We start from the raw sequence: 22,775 nt of genomic DNA, 5'->3' as shown, positions 1-22,775 counted from the left end.
AATTTTTCTAGCTTTACATCAATTGAGTTTAGCCGGTTTTATTTGATGTCTTTAGGATCATCAGTACTTTGTTGTATTTGTATTGCTAGTTGGGACATATCAGGGTCCAGGTTAGTCTCAACGTCTCCCGACAAGAGCAATAATTCCTTTGAATACAACACCAAGTCACATAGAGCCGGGCATAGCTGCCTAGGGCATGGCAGCACAACCAAGCAAAGATTATTCGAGGAGTAGGATTACCGAAACGTTGTCTCACTTGCGTGATATAAAGGAATGATTTATTCCGCATGTATGCATACCGTGCCCTATGACGAGCTCGAGACAATTCTTAGGTTTTGTAGTGGTCCGGTATGCCGGGAGCGCCACCATCGCGTCGAAAAATCTGGCGTCACACAAGGCAGTAGAAGCGCCTTGCTTCGGTCGCCAGTTTCCTCCGACAAGAACCGGCTGCGCAGTCGGTCCGTTCGGCCGAAGCGTGATGGTCGTTTCCGAAGCTGGGCCACTTCCTTTCTAAGCTGTTGGTATAGAAGGAATGAATTATTGCTCATGTCTGCATTGCCACCGTGCCCTATCAGGAAATGGGGATACATGCGTGTCCACTTTCTTGATGGGTAACGAAAGGCATAACCAACCTGTGGCAATCGTGGAGACTAACGGTAAAAAAAACAAAAAAAAACACTGATTGTGGTACGCGATCACTTTGCGATTTGCCTCTATGGCGTACGTGTTCGCGTTGCCTAGTTAAACCCGGAACTTACAGCTTTCAGAATGCCTAGGCGCAATGCTGTGCAACTTGTTATTATCGTTGGTCGTGGCGTGTTCGATGCTCATCGCGCGCATGACCTGTCTACAGCTGCCCGGTGTGCACCGCGGTCAGCGGCTCTGTTGAGCTTCATAATCAAAGTTAGCCTGGTTTGCCATCAGAGGTACTCAAAACAATAACAGGAGACCTATACATGGTCATACTTTCTTAAGCGAATGACTGTGATTCGTTTACCCAACACCAACGCAACGGCCCGTATCCAGTGCTCTAACATTTCTGCTTCGCGGAAGCTTCAGATATCAGCAAAACTGAAGTCATTTACGTGTGTAGCGATTAACAACGCGACAGTAGCGTTGACTGAAGCGTTTTTTTTCGTAGAGCGCGGAGCTGTTGAGCCTGCTCTTGTTTTCACTGTCGTTTTGGCGATTGAACCAGCAAGCACTTCAGGATGGTTCGGTGACGCGTCCGACAAGCGGTGAGAAATTTGTAACCCTTTTGAATGCTACGCCGTTCTTAGCGAACTTTGGTGACTTTGAGCGTATCCACCCACCCTCCCTCCCTCCCTCCCGTACGTCCGTCCGTCCGTCCGTCCATCCGTCCATCCATCCATCCATTCATCCATCCATCCATCCATCCATCCATTCATCCATCCATCCATCCATCCATCCATCCATTCATCCATCCATCCATCCATCCATCCATCCATCCATCCATCCATCCATCCATCCATCCATCCATTCATCCATCCATGACTGCAGCTGATGCTGTCAGCTAATTCCCATGCTTCCGGAAGTCTGCTGTTCCCTGGTGGAAGTAACTCGTTGCTGTTAGCTGGTGAGCTCTCTGCACTCGACATCAATGCGCAGGTGCTTGAACAGTTGCTGAGGTTCTTCCTCCGAGCATGGCGGGTCGTTCGAATTTTACGCTTCAGGTCACCATCGTCGGTGATATTTCATCATTATGTCTTCTGGAAATGATTTTATTAGCACCTCGCACAACATGACTGAGAAGCAGAATTCCAAGACGCCAAGGCTTTTGAGCCCTCTACGTTGACTGGAACAAGGTCGTAAAGACTTCTCAAGGACTAGCATTCGCTCAAGTTGTGACGGGACGTAGATTTTGTTAAAGGGGCCTTCCAACACTTTTGAAGCACCTATTTTTCGTATGTGTTTTGCGTTTACTGATGGCCGGGGATAATTTTAGCATAGGTTCAAGCACCAATATCATATCATTTAGTAGTGTCTTGCAATAATGTCACCTCATTGCTGCCGAACGCGTCGGCGCACAGTGGCGCTCGCTAGAACTACGCGGCGGAAATGACGACGATGAGCGCATTTTATCACAGGACGTGTAATGCCTCGCTCCGAAGCAAAAGGACCTGTTCGAGTTGTAACAAATCGGGGAGGCTCATTTCTACCAGCCTTACCAGCTCTTCGTCCGCTTAAACAAAACGGCGTGGTCAGGCACCATGTTGACTGTTGCTATAGCAACAGCGTCAAAAACACATTTGACTGAACAGGCAACAATGGTGTACAAGCTTTCTCTACGTAAGAGCTTTCAGCCCATGTCACTGGAGGCCCCCTGCAACGTCACAGTAGAGAGTGAAATGTGGTCATGTCACCCCGCGAAATTCGAGTTTAGGGTAGACATTTTTTTTCTTGTATTTTGAATTTTAAAAGTGGAATAACTTTGTACTGCGTGCAGCTATCGCTGCCGTTCTTGCTGCACTATTTTTCCGTGCGTCAGTCTATGCAGCCCAACAGTAAAAGTTGGCGCATTGAAAAATGTTAGAGGGTGCCTTTAAATATTGTGTGAATGACGAAGATAGTCGCCATCATCACTAGGGAAATATACCAACATTCGGACGGTGGATCGTCTTTTCCTTCATTTTGGTGCCGTGAGATCCGGTAACGACCTTCGGAGTTGAGACAAGGCGGACTTCACGAATTTCGACCGCCATCGTAGCCTCGAGGACTTTCTTGAAGCTGCAGTGGGTAAAGCTGATGTGCGAGGCCTAACCACAACTGAGACCTTGGAGCACGACTCCGGTTGCAGCTGGAACCACTAGGAGCAACCATGGACTGACGTGAGTACAGGCATCATCTGGAGGTTAGCGAGACGGAAGACCTCACGTCTACTTCAGCTCCGTCCCGCCTCGCCTTTCACGACGACGGCCCGGTATTCACAAGTCAAGACAATTCTTAGGTCAACGACGTACATCTTAAAAATGCAGCCCCGTGAGTTCAGGCACCGTCTGGAGGCTCGCGAGGCGGGAATCCTCACGTCTTCTCCGGCTCAGTACTGACTCACCCATCACGACGATGGCCCACTATGCGCAAGATCATAAACAACGACAGCCGCGCAATTGACGGATATTTGTTGTGCGAACCTTCTGTGATGGATGCCGTGTTGGCTCCGACTTCGCCTGGTGACTTGGCCGGCCAGTGACTTCTCACGTTTCTTACACAAGACCGCATCATGAAGGCCCTCTACGAAAGGCGGAGTTAAACACTGAAGACTGTCACGCAGGTCATCGCAGACGTCCAACGTCTTCGGCAATAAGATCTCCCACCAATCTGTGAGTATTGACGTATTCACAGATTTTTCATTGAGCAGTATGAGGAAATCAAAAGAATCGACAAGGATGTAGAGAAAACAGTTGACATCGATCATTTGGAAGGAAAATAACAGAAGCCGAAGTTTATAAATGCCAGATTATTCTAGGTAAAGTCAGAACCGAATATAAAATCACCGATGCATAAAGGCACGGCTAGCTAGTTTTGGAGTAAATAAGACTACAGATTGAAATAGAAGCAAAAAACGCGCTCTCTGCTTTTGCCTCAACACCATCCAGCCAAGGAATATTGCACAACAATCTTGTAGCACAGTTGTCAGTCGAGTCAGCCTCAGGACATATTCTTGAGCGTGGTGGAAGCCCATCGATCAGGACTGTGACTGAAGTAATGACCATCGAAGGAGCCTGCTCAGAACAACCGCTACTTACAAGGATCTGGTCTCCCTCTGTAGAACTGTCGTGAGCGTGCAATACCCATGAACCTGTTGTCAAGACAACTAGAACAAATCCGGTGATCGACGTGGAAGGCATTTTTATGATTGACAAGGGGAAAGACATTGTAGACCCAAGGGGCTGCCCACTAGATGTTGAGGATGCATCCATGCCAAGGCTGGCACACTTAGACATTGTGAAGTCCTCATCGCTCTGCCTACAAGTGCCCGATGGTGGAAAATCAAGGACAATTCTGAAAGCGAGAAGAAACAGAAGAAAGAAACAAAAGGCCGCGATGACACAAACGCCAGCCCCTTGCGCTGCTGAAAGCTTAGGTTCTTCGAGAAAGCCACAGAAGTCAATATTGAAGAGAGTGTGCATGGCACATCTTATTTCCGCAATATATGCTGACACAGCGCAACAGCTGCGAATGAAAGAGACCAGACGAAGGCAGAAGAAGAAGGGTTACAAGGTATATGCAGCAACGAACAGAGAGCAAAGGATAAGGTTACTCAAGTATAGCTACACGACATCTTTCTGGAAGTGTGTTATCTGCGAATTTTCATGCCAAGGAAACTTGCTCAGTGACAATGCAGGTCCATGAAGGTCAACGCGTTCAGAAGCACGAGTGTGGAACAAGTGCCGAAAGCACCGCTGGAAAAGAAGACGCGGTTGCATATCATGAATTTTCTCACATGGACTTACCTAGACTTATAGAAGTACTCTTGAACAGTATTTGCTTTGAACTTGGTCTGTGTTAGTGTTCTTCATCAGCAATTGTTAATGCGGGGGCGTGGAGGATGTTAAATTTTGTGTGAACGACGAAGATAGTCGCTCTAATAATTAGGGGATTATACCAGCATTCGCAAAGAAGAGGAGGAGGCTGGGTGCGCTTTGCCATGGGCATGGCGGCTCGTCCTTTATTCAACAGAGTGCGAAAATTTTCAAAATGCCTTTGCTCAATCAAGCACACGTCTCCAAACCATTCCTTCAGTATAGAAAGACGTCTTGATTACTCTTGTGTGTTAAGAATATGCCTACCTAAGCTTTTGCCACAGGGCCATCGAGAAAAGATCAGAGGTAGTGAAAGCGATCGACGTCGTTAAAGCTAAATTAACACGCGAGAGCTAAATCCCGCTACGGCACGCACTGAATAGTCACGTGATTACTTTCATCCGGTAAAGCAGCGGAGAGGTCGCATGCACACAGCCGGAGATATGCTCCCGGAATCCTCGTACACATTTTCAACTCCAATGCTTATGCAGCGCGCTTATGTGTTCATGCGGGCCACGCGCTGTGAATGAAAACCACCAATCAACCATCAAAACAACCAAAAACAGCTCGCCTCTTCTACTGTCACATGAAACACAATCGGCTGCGGCCGCTAAACAAAAGCATGTGGATTTTAAGCCGGCAGCCTGCTTCCTAGCAATGCCAATCCGACCAATGTTGACAAATTTGACGCTGAATTGTCTCCATCGAGAGCAGACGACCGTCAAACGGGGGGATGGAAATGCCGGCCACACATTTACATCCATGCTGCTAGCGGAGGAGAGTGGATGAAGCGAGGACGGCACGTTTCGATGAGGCACACATCTTGTGATGCGCTGTCCGCTGCGAAAATTCATCCTCCGTTCCCTCGTGTGAATCCACCTGAATGCCCGTATTGACAAACCAACCTCGGCCTTACCTCCCATTTTCCTCAGCTTCCTGTACTCTCTGAATGTGTTATAAACGCACAAAAATCATAACAGGGCGAAAGAAAAGGACAATACTAGTTCATGACTACTGATTCAATTGGTTTATTATGCGCAATAAAGGTTAAAAAGTAATAAAAAACTTGAAAAATGGATGAAGTTGGTTTGCGAATATGGGCCTAAAGCGCGGGTTCTCGTGCACGGAGTGTCGGAAGTGGTCCCAAAATGGTAGCTATTTTGTGAGGGACCCGTAAAATTTTATTATATCTAGCTTAGGAAGCCTTGCTCCTGTGCCGCCAAAAATATCTCATGGGGCAGCTTGACGTGGCAGTGAAGAGTCGGTTGACCACTCACCGTTGTACCTGGCAGGCCTTGATGTTTGGACACGTTTGGACACGTTTGTTTGGACACGTTTGGACAGTCACCTCCTGGATGTGATGTTTTAGAAGGCCAACGCACTCTGAAGTTCGGTCCTCCTAGTGTAGCACAGAGCCCATGTCCGCCAGCCCCTCTCCATCCGTCATGTGGGCGTGCAGAGCTTCGTTAGCCTTGGCAACCTCGTCGGCGCTTTTTCCCAGGCGCTGAAGCATGCTGCGAAACCCCACCTTGTAAAATTCATTGGAGGCTAGAAGCTCGTCTACTACAATGATAATCTTGGTGCTGTGTCACCGCCTAGCTTCTCTCGTGTTCCGCAGGTGCTCCATGATCCTCCTTGAACCAGGTCGGGTTTTGGCACCAATTTAAATCCGAAAATTTATATCATAGATAACCGGGTTTAAAGGACTAATACACCTGAAGATGAAAAGCAGAGTGTCTTGACGCTGCAATTCTTTGCGGCGCCGATCCAAGCTAAACCTCACGTGCCACGCTCCATTCTTCATTGCTTTCTTCGTCTCGCGCATGCTATCTTAACTGTTTTTAATAAGGGGTCCACTCTCACTGAGAAATTATCAGGCATTCGCCTACCCTGCTATCACTCATTCCCCAAAACGCTGTCTGATAATGCTTTTTTTTCCGAAGGTGCAGGCGGCAGTATTAGTTCACAGGTCATGCACTTCAATACCTATGGAAACCACATGAGTGATCAATCAGCACAGGGGATCGTGGCAGACAAGCTCGCTCTGGCAGGGAAATGCAGACAGCACGCAGTAGTGGTTGCTTCTGTTTACTATCGCCCTTGTCGCAGCGCCACCCAAGCGCATGAGTGCCAAAGGCACTCACAACATAGGTTCAATGCTAATGCCAACTTCATTACCAAAGGTTGTATTTGGGGATATTCTAGTGTTGATTCTAGAAGACGCATTCTTGCTGATGGACTGGAATCACTACCGCTTCATATTTTCAACTGAATTGGGATTCACGCGAGGTCTGGGCTGCACGCAAAACAGACCGACACTACTCCGGACTTGACCATCCCCACCCCTAAACCATTAACGAGTTTTGAAGACTCACTTTACCACATGGGTCAGTGATAATTACCCCATGGTTTGTTATATTATTAAAAAAATTCGCAAGCAGCACACACGTATCCAATCCATCAACTGGTGCCACTTTTGCCATAGCTTCAAAGCGAAATTTGAAAATAATGAAGAATTCGCACAACTTTTGCGCAATGGCTTTAGCTGTGCCACAGAAGAAACATTCGGGAGAGGGGTGATGAAGGCGTTGACTCGCGTATGATAGCTCTATGGAGAAAAGTCAAGAAGCTCACAGAACAGTACATGACCAACGGCCGACGTAACCAGGCCTTGCGTCGCCACAGAGAAATATTCAACCTCTTCAGATAACATGGGGAGGAGCTTATAGTCAAGTCCAGTGCTTCTCCACTTCTGAGTGACTCAAAAATATTAAAAACATGAAGCAGCTTTGTGGAATTCTTCGCAAAATGCCTCACTGCTCGAGACACTTGCAATACGATATGACAACGATGACCACGAAGAGGAAATCATCAAAACATTATTTCCGGTGCCAGCAATACACACTTAACCAAAGCTCACCCTTAAGGGTGTAAATGAGCTTGTCGCCAGGCGAGCACTCTTTGCTCCCTATTGGATGTTCAAAAAAGGGTGCTGAGAAAGGGTGCAGAGCTCAGCACCCTTACGAAAAGGGTGCAGAGGAAAAATTTTGAAGGGTGTAACAAGTGCGCCCTTTAAAAAAAGGTGCTGTGATGTCATAACACCCTTTCAAATGGGTGCTGGAAGGGTGCTCCACATCGACGTACCAGAGGGCCAAATCTAGGATTGATGCTGGAGATGGCTAAAAATGCGGATTGCTGTATACTCTATAGACCATGTTGAGTGACAGCCCACATACGGTTTGTTAGTACTTGAACACATGTACTAAGTCGTCCATTCCACCCTGAACGCGTGCACCATGCACGTGGCCGGCCCTCCACAGAGTGCCTTCCGCAGGCGCTTATGAAACTAGCACTGAAACACAGTGACAGCTCTAGGTGAGGCTTTTGCATCATTGTCTTTTAAAACACAGTGTATCTACAGTGAAGCTACTGGTAAGTTGCCTGTAGTGTTTTGCTTTCTCTATGTGTAGGCAAATAGAGAATCCGGCACTGTTATCGAGAAGTGGTGCAATTGTGCCTTACCCTGTCCAGGTGCTGTTCCTCGGGTTTTTGTTTTTTGCTGCTCTGGATAGTACAAGCTGCACTTACTGCACTTCCTAAGAACAGTGTCGAATTTTAGATAAGCTTGTACTGATGCAAGAGCAAAGTTAGCTTCACCACCAAGGAAGTCTGATTTGGCGAAGCCGCCGTTCTCCAGCAGTCAACAAAGTGAAGGCCCCACTTACAACTGTCTGTACGTTTGTGTACTAGTTACCAAAGTGCCCTCGAGAAGCACTCAGCAGAGTGCCGCATGCATGGTGCAATGTTCAAGGTGGAAGTAGACAATATGTAAATATATACCTTAAAGCAAGCGATATTGAATAAATATGTATGTTTCAATAATCATGAAATTGATCACAGAGTGCGTATATGGCCTGTGCTACCCAGTTTTGGTCCAGAATGAATGTAATCTATTCAAGGCCCCTTCCTGCACACATGCATGCACAATTTATGGATGCTTTGTCACCATACAGACGTGCATGCCCGCAAATTAAAAATTCAGAAGTTTCAAATACTGGTGATTATTTCAAAAGCCATATACTCACTTTAGAAGACACACAGATAATATGCACTAAATACAGAACCTTACCACATTGCGCTCTTTTAAATTATGTGTAGCAGACGTGGGCTTTATGCATGTGAGAATGCAAGATATTAGGCCCCAACACACATTTGTGACAAATAAATCAACATGATGCAAATAGTCACCATTTTTTGTACATAGCATACAACCCAAAAAGATTGACAATAGTAAACATGAGCTATGACCTTCTGCATCGATTGTAATGGTGAGATCTTCGTTAGTGAGGATCAATCTTCTGTTTTTCAAATCTTTTTCTTATGAGTGGACATCTTTTTTGTGACGAGACTTCTTTTTAAACTTTTAACATTCTGACTTCCCTCCTTGCATAGTAGGTAACAAATAAATTATTTAGAACAACAAAGTATAGGTTAGAGGCACCAGCAGTTCAAAGGCGCTTATTGAGGGTGTTGCCAGTGCCCACAAAATTGAAAATAAAATGGATAGGAAAGTAGGTGTCTGGTAAAACATGTGGGCTTATATAACATGCTTTGGTCATCATGCTAAAAGCTTTGACTACAAAGTTGCTCAAGGCTTATTTACAGCTCTCCCTTTATATATGTGTGTGTGTTTCTAAACTAGTGTATTACAAAATCACAAATAATGGGAAGGTAATGCAAGTGGTGTTGGATTAATATATAGTGACCATTCAAACACTTGCACAATCCATCTTTAGCTGCCTAGGCGACTTTGGTTCCTTTTACAGAAGTGTGGTCAGGGCGCTCCTTCTCTACAGCACATCTGCACCCGGAACCCTAAAATAAAGACAGAAGTAAACACCAAGAGTTTCACAAGACAGACTGTCCAAGATACAATATGTTTTGTCATGTTGGAGTGTTCTTAGTTCTATGTGAGTAGAAGTCAGCATCAAAATCCGCTTTGTTTTCAACGGAAAACATGCTTGTTGGAGGTCCCCCAGGCAAAAAGCTGTGTAAACGACTTGACAGTACCTGGGGGCCTACAGAGGGTAGCACGTACAACATATTTCACATACGAAAACTAACAGCATAGTAGAAAGAAAATATATACACAAGAGACATCTGAGCAATGATTCAGCATGATGCACACGTGAAACATGAGTTAGGTTTTAGTAAAAAAGGTATTCATCAAGTAATTGCGCACATCCAATTTGAACAAACCGAATAAGGCACTGAAGTTAATTAAGGTTTTTAAAGAATTGTAAAGTGCCAATAAGCAATATTCTAGTCTAGCTCTACAATAGTGTGTCATGTATGTAGTACTAGTATTTGCCTGTTAGGTATGCTTTAGTCATGAATATATTCAGTTTTCTTAATACCTAAACTTAGTATGTTGCAGTCCAGCTGTTCATGTTCAATAAATAGTTGTTTATGGTAGCTTTTAGGTTACAAAATTGATGTTAAAAATTTGGCAGACCCCACATACTTTGGGGATCGATGTTATGCGAAACACGCATAACGTGTATTTTAATTTCAATATATGTACAAATTCTCGCACACATATGTTAAACAGCCGCATATGTTTCATATGTTATAAGGAGATGTTACACCCTTGACAACAATAGCAGTTATTTGCTGTTTCGTAACGATGCCAACAGAAACATGGATATTAGCCACACTGGAAGTGGTAGGCAGGTATGAAGCATTGGTGTTTGCACTGGCACTCGCGAGGATGGTAGCCCTCAACACTGCTACACAAATACTTCACAGGATGGTGCCTGACTACAATTGACTTTGATTCGACCTCACGGCTGCATCATAGGAGTGCATATGTAATAGTTATAAAATTTTATTGCCAGTACTGCAACGACAGTTGATGTTACACAAACATTGGAGACTATTTGGAAAGTATAACCGAGGCCGGGCATGGCTCTGTGGTAGAATACTTAATTGCCAAGCAGAATACTAGGTTTCGATTCCTGCTAGGACGCTTGACTTTATTCTTTGCATTCATTTGGTCAATGCTGCCTAAGTCAGCTTTTTAACATGATAGCGTTGAAGAGCTCGTGTCGCAGAAAACCCGCCGCCGGTGTCTGCCCCGTTCGTTGTGAGCGAAACATCGTCTGTGCATCTGTGACCGAAAAATCAAGTTGCCTAGTTTCCAGAAACTCAAAGAATTCCTACTTATGACCTAATGAAGGCGTGCTACTTGCTGCAAAACAGTACCCCCAAGTCGTACTACTAGACACTCAACACAGGGCTTAACACACGGAAGTCCATTGACATCGGCCAAAAATTAACTTTTGATATACAGCGCTATTCCTCTTCCCCATTTCATGAACTACACAATGCCATGATAGTTGTACCCCGATATTTTGGTGAGCTGTATGGCACGAAAAATACAAGGATTATGTCAAAAGAATGGCATCAAATTTTACCGACTTGTCATTGATATAGAGACACAGGCTACTAGTCTTATTTATAATGCTAAGAGCATTTAAGGTAAACGCATTGAAGATAGCTGGTGGCCTTTTTACTATCTAGGTATCAATTTTTCAATATCTAGGTATCAAAATTCTGCCATGTCAGTCATAGTTTACTGAAATTGCAAGTTCAAGAAAAGTGTGGCTCTGAAGGCATCAACACAGCGTTTTGCCCGATTTTCTAAGAAGGCAGTCTTTAAAATTGCTAATGTTTTCATTTTTTTTGCTATAAATTTCGTGCCTTGCATCCAAATGAACCTCCATCCTACTTGTTTTTTTTTGCATTCTTGCTCTCACTAACTGCTTACCTTGTCTTGTCAAGTATTCGTTGACATAAATAGGACTGCTTGATCTAAAACGAAAGGCCACTGTAGACAGACCTAAGTTTTTTGTCTTATCCAGAACATTTCATTTGTAACATTGTTCATAATGCACTACTATATTTTTCAAACTAGGCTTGTTTGTTCCTACGCTGTCTGCAGTGTCAATATCATCACGAGTAATGGTTTTTCCATCATCGCACAAAAATTTCGCACAGCGTCGAAAGAAAACCTTAATTTGAGACGCCTTTGATGTCAGATAGTTCAACCTTGAATACAGTGTAAATTCTTCAATTTTCATCTGAAGTTGCTTATTTTCACCTCGAAGTTTTTGTGCCTGTTTCAAGATGCAACAGGCTGTTCATGCAAAGCCTTTATTTCTAAAGAGAGTGCGTTGACACTGTCACCACCTTCGTTCCACACTACTTGAAGGATCAAAGTTCAGCATGAATTTTGTGCTTGAAATCCTCTGGTTACCATGACAAACAATTCACAGAAAACATTAGTACTCTTGCTTGGCAGGAGTGCATGCAGTAATACTAACACAATTAAAGCAAGAAATAAGTGTCTCACCTGTGCAAAAATGATTTTGGCAAGCACTGTGAAGACCACACACACTGCTGCCAAACTGAGGGGAATATGGAGAGCACTTCATATAAGTAGGCAGCGTTCAGTAACTTGGTGAGGCACAGCGCATGAGCAGGGTGAACAGAGTTGATGCTTGGAACAATGGTTCTGAGTTAGCTGGTGCTTGGGCTCCTTGACCCTGTCAGGAACTTTCCTTGAAGAGCCTCACTCACATGAAATGACAGACCGTGCCGAAGAATTTCTGCACCGGTGAAAAAAAATTATTTTGGTGAGGTTTGTCTAGACTGCACGCGCTGCTTGCCAAATTGCAGTGAATGGCTAGAAACGCATGGCCAACATATATTTAGTGGCACGCAACTAAGCAACACAAAAAGGGCATGCTGCAGTATAAATACAACGAAAAACATGCTGTTGTAGGGCTTTTCATGTCGATGTCATACATGTGAATTTTCATTCACCTTCATAGCTCGCTCATGCACGAAGATGAAGTTAGAACTCTTAGACGAAGACATCCCCTTTTAGCTGTATCGACAGCGCGTAATTAAGTGATCAGCATGCGTGAGTAATGCTGTTGCCTGCGATCAATAAATTCTGTTCTTGGAGCTGACCAAATATATGCACGAGTGCATCCATAGAGGCACATTTGCATTTCTATAGTTATGATACCCAAGTGAAGTGTTTCTTAGGTAAATGCGATGCAATATGCACCCTATAAATATTTTATTACGTCAAATTGCAATACAACTGCATGTACATGTCAGTATGCGCATATGCATCCCCTGGAGATAAAGCATAAAATTAAACCAATACTGACACACGAATTTTTCACCAAGGTAGTGGAGAGCTCCAGAAATTTCGACCACTTGAGGTTCTTTCACGTGCACCCAAATCTGAGAACACAGGCCTACAACATTTTCGCCTTCATTGAAAAAGCACCCAACAAGGCCGCAATATCATCCTGCGACCTTCGGGTCAGAAACGGAGTACCTTAGCGACTACACCACTGCGACAGGACTTCAATCTCTCTGTTCCCCCGTGTAGGGTGACAGACCGGCTTTGCTGGTCTGGCTAACCTCCCTGCCTTTCCTTCTTTACCATTTCTTCTCATGAGTTCAACGAATGGAGCTTTCTTCAAACGGCTAACATTTGGACGTTTAAATTTTGCCTGAAATTGAGTTCACTAAATGAATATTTTGTGCTGCTTTACAGTAATCATTAATCTAAATTGTTCCGGTTGGCTAAAAAGGCACTACTCCTCACTTCTGATCAAACAGCACAAGCTGTCTAATGACCATAGGGGGAAAAAGTGGAAACGCTACGACAAAACATCAATCTTGAACCCCATGCCATCACAATAAAACAGGCAAGCTTCTGCAATATTGTCTGGCAGCCAGGATCTCAAACACTGCAGATAGCTACATAACGTAATGGTTTCCCAACATGATATAAAGGCAGCAGAATCACATATTGCCTAACCTGCTTCATTATGATAACAATAAGGCCACAACGTTATTGGCCTCTGTATGCTAAAAACAATTTACATTGCAAATCATGTGACAATAACATTCAATACGACGTAATGAATCTTGCATCAAACTATGTGGTATAAGTACCAACATGGTGGTTTAAGTGACGTCGGTGCAAGTCAATAAACAACAATCACTTGGTGAACATTATGTTTGATATTATTCAATTGGTCTGATGCATACATCTTCAAAAACGGCAGTTTAGATTTGTTCATTCTTAGATGAATACAATGTCTAAGTTCGCATGTCAGCAGCAACATATGCACGCCTTAGGCATGCATACCGTGATGTACAGCCCTATTGTGTTTTGAACAATAAATTAGGTATTCATACAGTGCACATATCACAGGTCACTTGTAAATATGCAGCTAGGTCATTAAGGATTTATGATATCAGATAAAGCGTTACACTTGTATTGGAAAGTGTCATTGGAAGTTGTGGTAGAACTTCGTTTTAGAATGTTTGTAGACGTAACGGTATTCGGCAAAGTTTTAACTCCAAAGCGGGCTGCAGCGCCCACAATTCTTAAAAACCAGAACAATGCAATGATAAGTGAACAGGGGGAATAAGCAGTATCACCAAAATTGTGCTCGAACGAGTGAACTACTGCTCAACCTAGCGCTTGCACAGCTAAGGTACGGCTATTCGGCCACTCGTAGACAAAATGTATTGACTCAGGCGTGATTGCACGCTTCGAGAACCGCACCTACAACACGCTGTGTCAAGTTTATGCTCACCAAATTATGGTGAATATCATGGTAATTTAATAATATACGAGCCCGGTGGATGCAAACACATTTGGTCACGCAGGAAAACACATCTACCTTGTAGTAGTCACACACATTTAATGATCATGTAGCTAATAAAAAGAGGACGCGTAACATATAAAACTTTCTTCATATACTTCTTTGGCACAGAAAATGAACAAGGCCGCGTAAATACCAACGCGGACACCACGTTATTCTTCTCCTTTCTTCTAAATTAAACACGCAAAGATCTAATTCAAGGCGAATCACCGGAATACTCCAACGCACGCGACACACAGACGATGCTTACGGCTTCCAGGCGCAGTCCCCGAACGGCGTCCGACGGCATTGCAAAAAATATAGTGATTCATAGCGTGCAGAGTATCGCCCGCCGACTCACAGCCGCACAGCGCACATTGCTTTAACCTCTCTCCCCACAGAAAAAAAATCATCCGCGTGTAACGTCCCTGAGGTTAGACTTGAGCCTAATAAATTCAGACACGCCAGCAGGCTCGCTAGATTAATAAAAACTGACTTATCGTCTACCAGCTAGGACAACCTTAGTTCACCGCGTTATTGTACTATAGCGCTTTTGGTGTTAACCGCGGGAGGGGCCAAGGACGCGAGCGGAAGCACAGCAGCCTGGATCAGGCGCGCCGCAGCCTTGGCCGGAGAAGCAAAAAACACAGCGTCGACAGCAGAAACATCCACCTACCTTTTTAGTTTGGCGAGCGCTCGACGGTACGAAGCAGCCGGTCCTCTCTTGAGTATAGTGCATCTTCGTAACAAGCAGCACCGACAGAACACGAAATACAGCGCAAGCACACTTTGAACAATATAAAAATCGACTTTAAACGCTCGGCACACGGCCGTTGCGGCCTCTAGGAAGATTCCGCCATTTCTGTACTTCTGACGCCACCGATCCGCATTCGCGTAAGTGATCTTTTAGATGATAAGTAAATAGATTGTTTCTGCTTAAATTTATAGTAAAAAGTAGTCAAAATAGAAGATACGCTAGTGTGTATTGCATAGAGTATTTCTTACCTTTGAAAATGAAAAAAAAATGACATAATGCGTATTCGCGCAAAATTTCAAACGTGAAAGAGCACGCGAAATTTGAAACGTTTGCTTGCTTGTGTATATTTTATACCGATACCTTGTTAACATATGTACATTCGTTGAGTGGTTAAGCTGGCTGTTAAAAACAGTGTTAAAACGATTGTATATTAGTACGAATTATAGGCAGCAAGCAAAATTTGTCACAACAAAATAAGCGTACTAGTTGGCAAACATTTTTTTAGCTGTCTTTAGTGAATTTTCTTTAGGAAAAGGTTTTAGTCAAGGCTCATTTTAACTTGCTTTGAAGAATACTTCTATGAACAAAATCAAGAAAACGTTTTTTGATGTTATAATATTAGAACGTCAAATTCCATAGCCCGCCATGAAAATTGGGAACACGTGTCAACTGATACAATGTAAGGTTAACAAATATTTGTACAACACAAAAACTATTTTATCTACCATGGTCTTGTTGGTTTGTTTTTCTTTGCATTAACAAATGTATGATTTATATATACTGTCATGGACGAAGCTTTGTTTTCAATGCTAGGCGCAAACGAGGCCGAGAGCTCTATATGTGTAAGTCACAATCCTGTTGTAGCTCTACAAGCTGCGTACTCCGCCATTGGCTAGTGAGCTTGTAGCGCATAGCTTGGTCAGCGCCGGCCGTGAGGCGACCAGAAAAAGGCAGCAAGAATGCAAGAACCAGTGCAGAACTTACGTTCAGTCGGGCACTATCGCTATTCAGATATCCGTTACTGCGGTGGGGCTATTAATGAGACCATGGTGTCTAACCAGTAGACTTCTAAAAGCTGTTGGTTATGCTCTATGACCACGTTACTCACAAAGTTTTGTCGGCGACTGTGCACCCTAATTGGTGCTCATCAGCACCCATTAGTTGTTGCAGCCTTTTTGCACCCTAGTTTCCACCCTTTTGATGTGTTCACCCTTTAAGTTCCGCTTGTAGGGTGCTGAGACGCGAATAGGGTGCTCAAAAGGTGTGCTCAGAGTGTCGACACTCTTTTTGACGCCCTTAAGGGTCAGAATCGGTTTAGTGTGCACGGCGTCTTCTCGATTCGCAATGCCGAATATCGAATTTACAAATCCAGACCTACATGCTGCTTTTACGTTGGATGATCTTCATGCAGCAGTAAAACACGGCAGATATAATTCTGCACCGAGAAAAAACAGTGTATTTTGGAAAGTGCTACGCAATCTGTTCGAAGAAGTCAGAACGGCCCTCCTAAAAGTCATCAACTAGCACTCGCTTCAGGGAGCAGTTCAAGAACATCTGCGCCTGTTGATCATCAATCCTATAGCAAAACCAGGAAAGGATTCTACGGGTATAGCATGCGTCCACTCTATATCACTTAGAACGACCATATGTAAGCTGATTGAAAGGATGATTCATACGAAAATAACAAATTATATTGTCACGTTTCACACGACAAACTTGATATAATGGGTTCGTTGAGTCGACTAGCCAGGCAGCAGCTTAGATAGATCGTCTTTGTCCTCCTTCACTCGTTGATCTCACCCAAGCAGGCTATATGGCAATACTCGCCCCCTTTGAAAGCATCGACTCGATGCTCGTAAAGAAAGATAAAAAATGAAGGCATACACAGGCAGATATAGGGAACCGAAAGAGGAAGAGTGCCAGTACTTCCAGTGCTAATAAGGAAGTTTCGCCAACACTAGCGCCAAGCGCAAAAACAAATGACGTAAAAACGCAGGAGAACACAAACAGCAGCAGCAACGCAATGTCATGGCCTGTCGTAACACGTGAAACCACAAGGGCTACTGTGTAAAGTAGAGCTTCAGGCGAATGACATGCACGGTTTCGGGCCGAAGCTGTCGACGAGAAGACGCTGCGCAGTCCGGAAATACCTCGTAGGTAAGATCTGTGACACGTCTGAGAACCTTATATGGTCCAAAATAACGGCTTAGAAGTTTTTCGAATAAGCCTGGTCGCCGGACAGGGGTCAACAGCCACACTCGGTCCTCAAGATGGTTGGTGACGTTTCGATGGCGGAGGTTGTAACGCCGTGCGTCTGCATCTTGTTGGTGACTGGTGTTTATGCGAGCTTGCTGACGAGCTTCTTCGGCATATTGAGTGTATTTCTCAGCGTCTGGAGCAAGTTCATTGCTTTGGTCGCACGGAAGCATTGTGCCGAGCATGGTTCGCACGTTGCGTCCGTAAACAAGTCGGAAAGGCGGAAATTGCGCTGTTTGTTACGTTGCTGAAATGTACGCAAACGTGCTGTATGGAAGAATCTCGTCCCAGGTTTTGTGTTGTACGTCCACGTACACTGACAGCATGTCTGCTATGGTCTTGTTAAGCCTCTCAGTCAGTCCATTAGATTGCGGGTGATAAGCCGTCGTTTTTCGATGACTTGTGCAGGCTCAATTTAAAATAGTCCTCCATCATTCGTGCCGTAAACGATGTCCCTCTGTCCGTAATCACGCATGACAGGGCACCATGCCGCAGGACGATTTGTTGCTTGAAGAACTGCGCGACTTCGAAGGCTGTGCCACGGGGTAACGCTTTTCTTTCAGCATAGCGAGTAAGATAATCTGTGCCAACTATACTCCATTTGTCCCCAGAGGACGACAAAGAAAAGGGTCCGAGAAGGTCCATTCCCCCGGGGTCAAACGGTGTCTGTGGTGGTGCGATCGGCTGGAGCTGGCCCGCGGGTCTCACAGGCAGAGTCTTGCGGCACGTGCACTCACGGCAGCCTTTCACATAGCGATGTACAGTAAATGATAGTCGCGGCCAGTAATACTGATGGCGTACTCTGGCGAGAGTTCGCGAATAGCCCAAATGTCCTGACGTGGGCTCGTCGTGGCACGCAAGGAGGATCTCATCACGCATGTCAGTAGAAACAACGAGTAGGAAGGTTTCGTCGCTGCCACGGGCGTTTTTCTTGTAAATAATGCCTCTTCTTAGACAAAAAGAGGACAGCTCGTGAGCAACGTGCTGAGAGACCTGAAAATTCCGGCCTCCCAGGAAATCATTAGCTGGGTGTAATTCTTCGTCTGCCTGCTGTTTCGACGTGAATTCGGAATCGGTAACTGCTCCGAGAAAGCTACTTTATCCTCGGAGCCCCTGACAGCGTATCCCGGAGGTGCTCGAGATAACGCATCGGCATCTTCGTGTTTGCGACCTGACTTGTAGTCAATCGTAATGTCAAACTCCTGCAACCGCAAACTTCACCGAGCGAGATGGCCCGATGGATCTCTGAGATAGGCCAACCAGCAGAGCGAGTGGTGGTCAGTCACCACTTTGAAGGGACGACCATAGAGGTAAGGCCGAAATTTCGTCGTTGCCCACACGACTGCGAGGCATTCTTTTTCTGATGTAGAATAGTTGGTCTCGGCTCGAAAAAGAGTACGACTGGCGTAAGCTATTACATGCTCAACATCGCCGTGTCGTTGTACAAGGACAGCGCCAAGTCCGACATAGCTGCCGACTTTATGAAGTTCTGTAGAAGCATCCTCATCGAAATGGACAAGAACAGGGGCTATTTGCATTCTTTCGTAGCTCTGTGAACGCTGTATCTTGTTCTGCGCTCCGAGTCAAGGGCACGTCATCTCGGGTGAGTCGCGTAAGAGGTTCAGCTATCTTCGAGAAGTTGGTGATAAATCGGAGAGAATACGCGCTCAAGCCGAGGAAACGGCGTACTGCTCTTTTATCTGATGGAACAGGGAAGGAGGCGATGGCAGCAGTTTTGTCTGGATCAGGTCGCACTTCATCCGCACTAATGACATGTCCCAGAAATTTCAGCTCTTCATAGCAGAAATGGTATCTTTGGAGTGTCAGCGTAAGTTCAGCCGTGCAAATGCCTTCTAGAACCTTTCTCAGACGCTTCAGATGTTCTTCGAAGCTCTCGGAAAAGATGAGCGCATTATAGAGGTAGACAAGGCAGCTTTGCCACTTCAAGCCAGCGAGAACAGTGTCGATCATGTTCTGAAAAGTGGCTAGGGCAGAACAGAGGCCAAAGCGAACAACTCGGAATTCTTATAGTCCGCCTGGAGTCACAAACGTGGTTTTTTCTCGGTCTCGTTCATCCACTTTGATTTGCTAATAGCCACTCTTTAGATCGATGGACGAAAAATACTTCGCGCGTCGCAACCTGTCGAGAGAGTCATCGACCCATGGAAGCGTGTGGATGTCTTTTTTCGTGACGCTATTAAGCTTCCAGTAGTCGATACAGAATCGCAGTGCTCCGTCTTTTTTCTTCACTAGAACGACTGGCGAGGACCAAGGGCTCCTGGATGATTGAATAATCCCGTCATCGGGAATGTCATTTCCTCGTGTCTGAATAGTCTCGCGTTTTTTTTTCAGAAATGCGATAAGGCTGCTGCCGGATGGGGCGGACGTCTTCATCGGTAATTGTTCGATGCTTCGTGATGTTTGTTTGATGGACTTTGGAAGAAGAGGCGAAACAAGATTGAAACTCCCTTAAAAGGTCATTAAGTGCAGCCTGTCTCGTCTGACAGCGTCGAATTGATGTCGATGTGGTCTAGGAATTTCTCATCCTCATGCGTTTCCTCGGACGCGAAGCACTCCGTGACGTCGGCAACAGGGTCTCCATAGGCTACGGTGGTTTCGCGGAAAGGATGCTGGTGCTCGTAGTTGAAGTTTGTGACTAGTATCTGTGACTCTCCGTAACATACAAGCACAACACTTCCGGTGGCGCATACACCTTGGAGAAGCAGAACTGATAGGTTGCTTTCAGCCACCACGTCACCGTCTCGGAGGTCTTCACAAGTGACTTCGACGGGAACAGTCGCTCGAGGCGGCAGCGTCACACTGTCGTCAGTAACATGCAGCGCAGGTCTACAGCAGTTATCAGCGTCTCGATCTGTTGCACCTTGAGCCGAGAAGGTCACGATGCGCTCACGGAGATTTATGATGGCACCGTATTCCCGAAGAAAATCCATGCCGATAAGCAGCTGATGTGAACAGTCACGAAGAACGAGGCAGCTGAGTACAAATGGCACGAATTTTCTGTCTTGCCGTTCAGCGACTCAGCGGTGTTACAACGTGTCCTCCAGCTGTTAGAATTTGCGTTTCATTCAACGGCGTAATCACTTTCCTAAAAAATTTTGCTGGCCTACCGCTGATAATCGAATAGTCTGTACCAGTGTCTACCAAGGCATTGACCTGCAAACCATCAGCCAACACAGGTATGTCGAGTGACACGCTATCACTGTGTTCAGATGTGGATGTCAGCGTTTCTTCGGTACTGCGATCAATCCCTGAGGAAATGCCTTCGGCCTTGCGTGCAAGCGTCGATGGGAGGTCTTCCGCACTTTTTGAGTTCCAGCTATCTTGCCCTCGAAGGCCGCTGCTTTCAGGTTTCCCGATGAGGGCTCGGGGAGCGTTCCCGTGCCGTCACTTGGAAACGTGGCCCAAGAGGTTGCGGGTCTCCTCGGAAATGGTGACCACGATTGCCGTCGTGTAAAAGGTGCACACTGTTGCGCGAGATACTCCTAGATATCCCTTGGCCTTGGACCAATTTGGGGACGAGGTGAATGGACAGAAAATCCGAGCAGTCCAAGTTGCCGGTATGGTCATTCGCGGTAAATGTGACCAGCCTCAGCACAATGATAGCAGAGGGGTCGTCCGTCCGGCCTGCGCCAGAGATCAGACTTGCGCTTCGGTGCACGGCGACTATCGATGTGCAAACCAGCGTGCTCTCACTTAATCACGACTTACAGCATCATTGTCTGGATCGGGACGCATGGCATTATCTGGATCAGGACGTGTGGCACTGTCTGGATCTGGACGTGTGGCATTGTATTGATCGGGACTCCTTGACCAGAAAGAGGCGTGGCAGATCGCAAGGCTTCCGCGTACGTACGACGGTGACTCTCAGTAGACACAAAAGCCGTTACCGGATCAACCGACATCGGCGGAAATCGATGAGCGTGCAGCACCTGCTGGACCTTGACAAGGATGAGACTGGTGATACAGCCGACATCGATTTGCCTTGTCACGTACATCTTTTCCATTTCTTCCTGAACGACAGAGAGCACGACCTCACGAATTCATTCAGGGCTCTTACTCCAAGGGGTGGCGAAAATTTCGGGAGTAGAGGCAGCATTAACTTGACGGTCAAACAGAACAGACCGTTGGTTCAGTACTTGCTCTATTGTTACCACTTCAGTAAGGAACTCAGCAACACTCTTGGGTGGACTACGCACCAAACCAGCAAAAAGTTGTTCCTTTACACCACGCATGAAGTGGCGCAACTTTTTTTTCTTCTGCCATAGCAGGATCGGCTCACTTAAAAAGCCATGTCATGTCCTCGACGTACATCGATACGGTCTTTTTTGGCATCCGGAAGCGTGATTGTAGTGCACGCTCTGCCCGTTTGCGGTGGTCGCGACTTCTGTAGGTCTCCGGAAAGCGACGCTGGAACTCGCTCCAGGATGTCAGAACATCATCCCTACTCAAAAATCACGTCTTGACACCGTTCTTTAGGCAAGTGTGCACGTTCCGGAGCTTCGCGGCATCATCCCAGTTATTGATCGCTGCGACACGTTCAAACTCACTGAGCCAGTCAACATCTTCATGCTGTCTCCGTGAAAGGGGCCAGGCATGAGCGGGTTCTGGACGGTGCCGTAGATCGGCGTGGAAGGTGTCGGAGCTTGCACGGGATCTTGTGTCGAAGTCATAGTCACTGTGTCAGTAGTGGGTGTTTCAGGCGGTAGGCCTCGTTGGCAGCACCTCCACCAGTCTTGTCTCGTTTCGCACGACAAACTTGAAATAATGGGCTAGTTGAGTCGACAAGCCAAGCAGCAGATAGATCGTCTTTGTCCTTTTTCACTCATCGACGTCACCCAAGCAGACCATGTGGCACTATCAAATATCAAACTTCAGGTTTACACCCGTCTCAAGCTGGTTTCAGAGCCAAAATGGGAACACACAACAGCCTGTGGTTGCTTCAAATAGACCATATCAGAATTCACAACGTGGACCTTGTGATTTTAATTTGATGGTTGACTTGTGGAAAGCTTTTGATAACGCCAAGTAGAACCAAATCCTCAGAAATATAGTAAAAATATATCCCAGCGAATGAGTGCTTGAGTAGATCACAAGGTTTCTGGAAAGAAGACCAATACGACTTTGCACCAAAGTAAATATAACAACGCGCACTACTTACTACCTCGACTGAGGCATTCCTCAGGGCTCTATTTTCGGTCCTCTACTTTTTAATATTGCTATGCTCGCAGTAGTCCAAAAACTGGAATGGAACACTAGCACCCGCTATACTATTTATGCGGATGATGTAACCATTTGGACAGAAGCGCAGGACTATGGTGGGAATATTCAGGATATGGCATATTATCTTCTAGCTGCCCTGTTTACACTTGAGGACATGTTTCTAAAATTATAAATGGCTTTGGCGTCGGAGGAAACTGAACTTCGGTGTGTCAATGGCAGACATAGTGTGCTTCTGCA

The sequence above is a fragment of the Rhipicephalus microplus genome, chromosome 9, assembly GCF_043290135.1.
Source record: "Rhipicephalus microplus isolate Deutch F79 chromosome 9, USDA_Rmic, whole genome shotgun sequence".
In the NCBI taxonomy this organism is placed as follows: domain Eukaryota; kingdom Metazoa; phylum Arthropoda; class Arachnida; order Ixodida; family Ixodidae; genus Rhipicephalus; species Rhipicephalus microplus.
Note: the sequence above shows the minus strand (reverse complement) of the source record.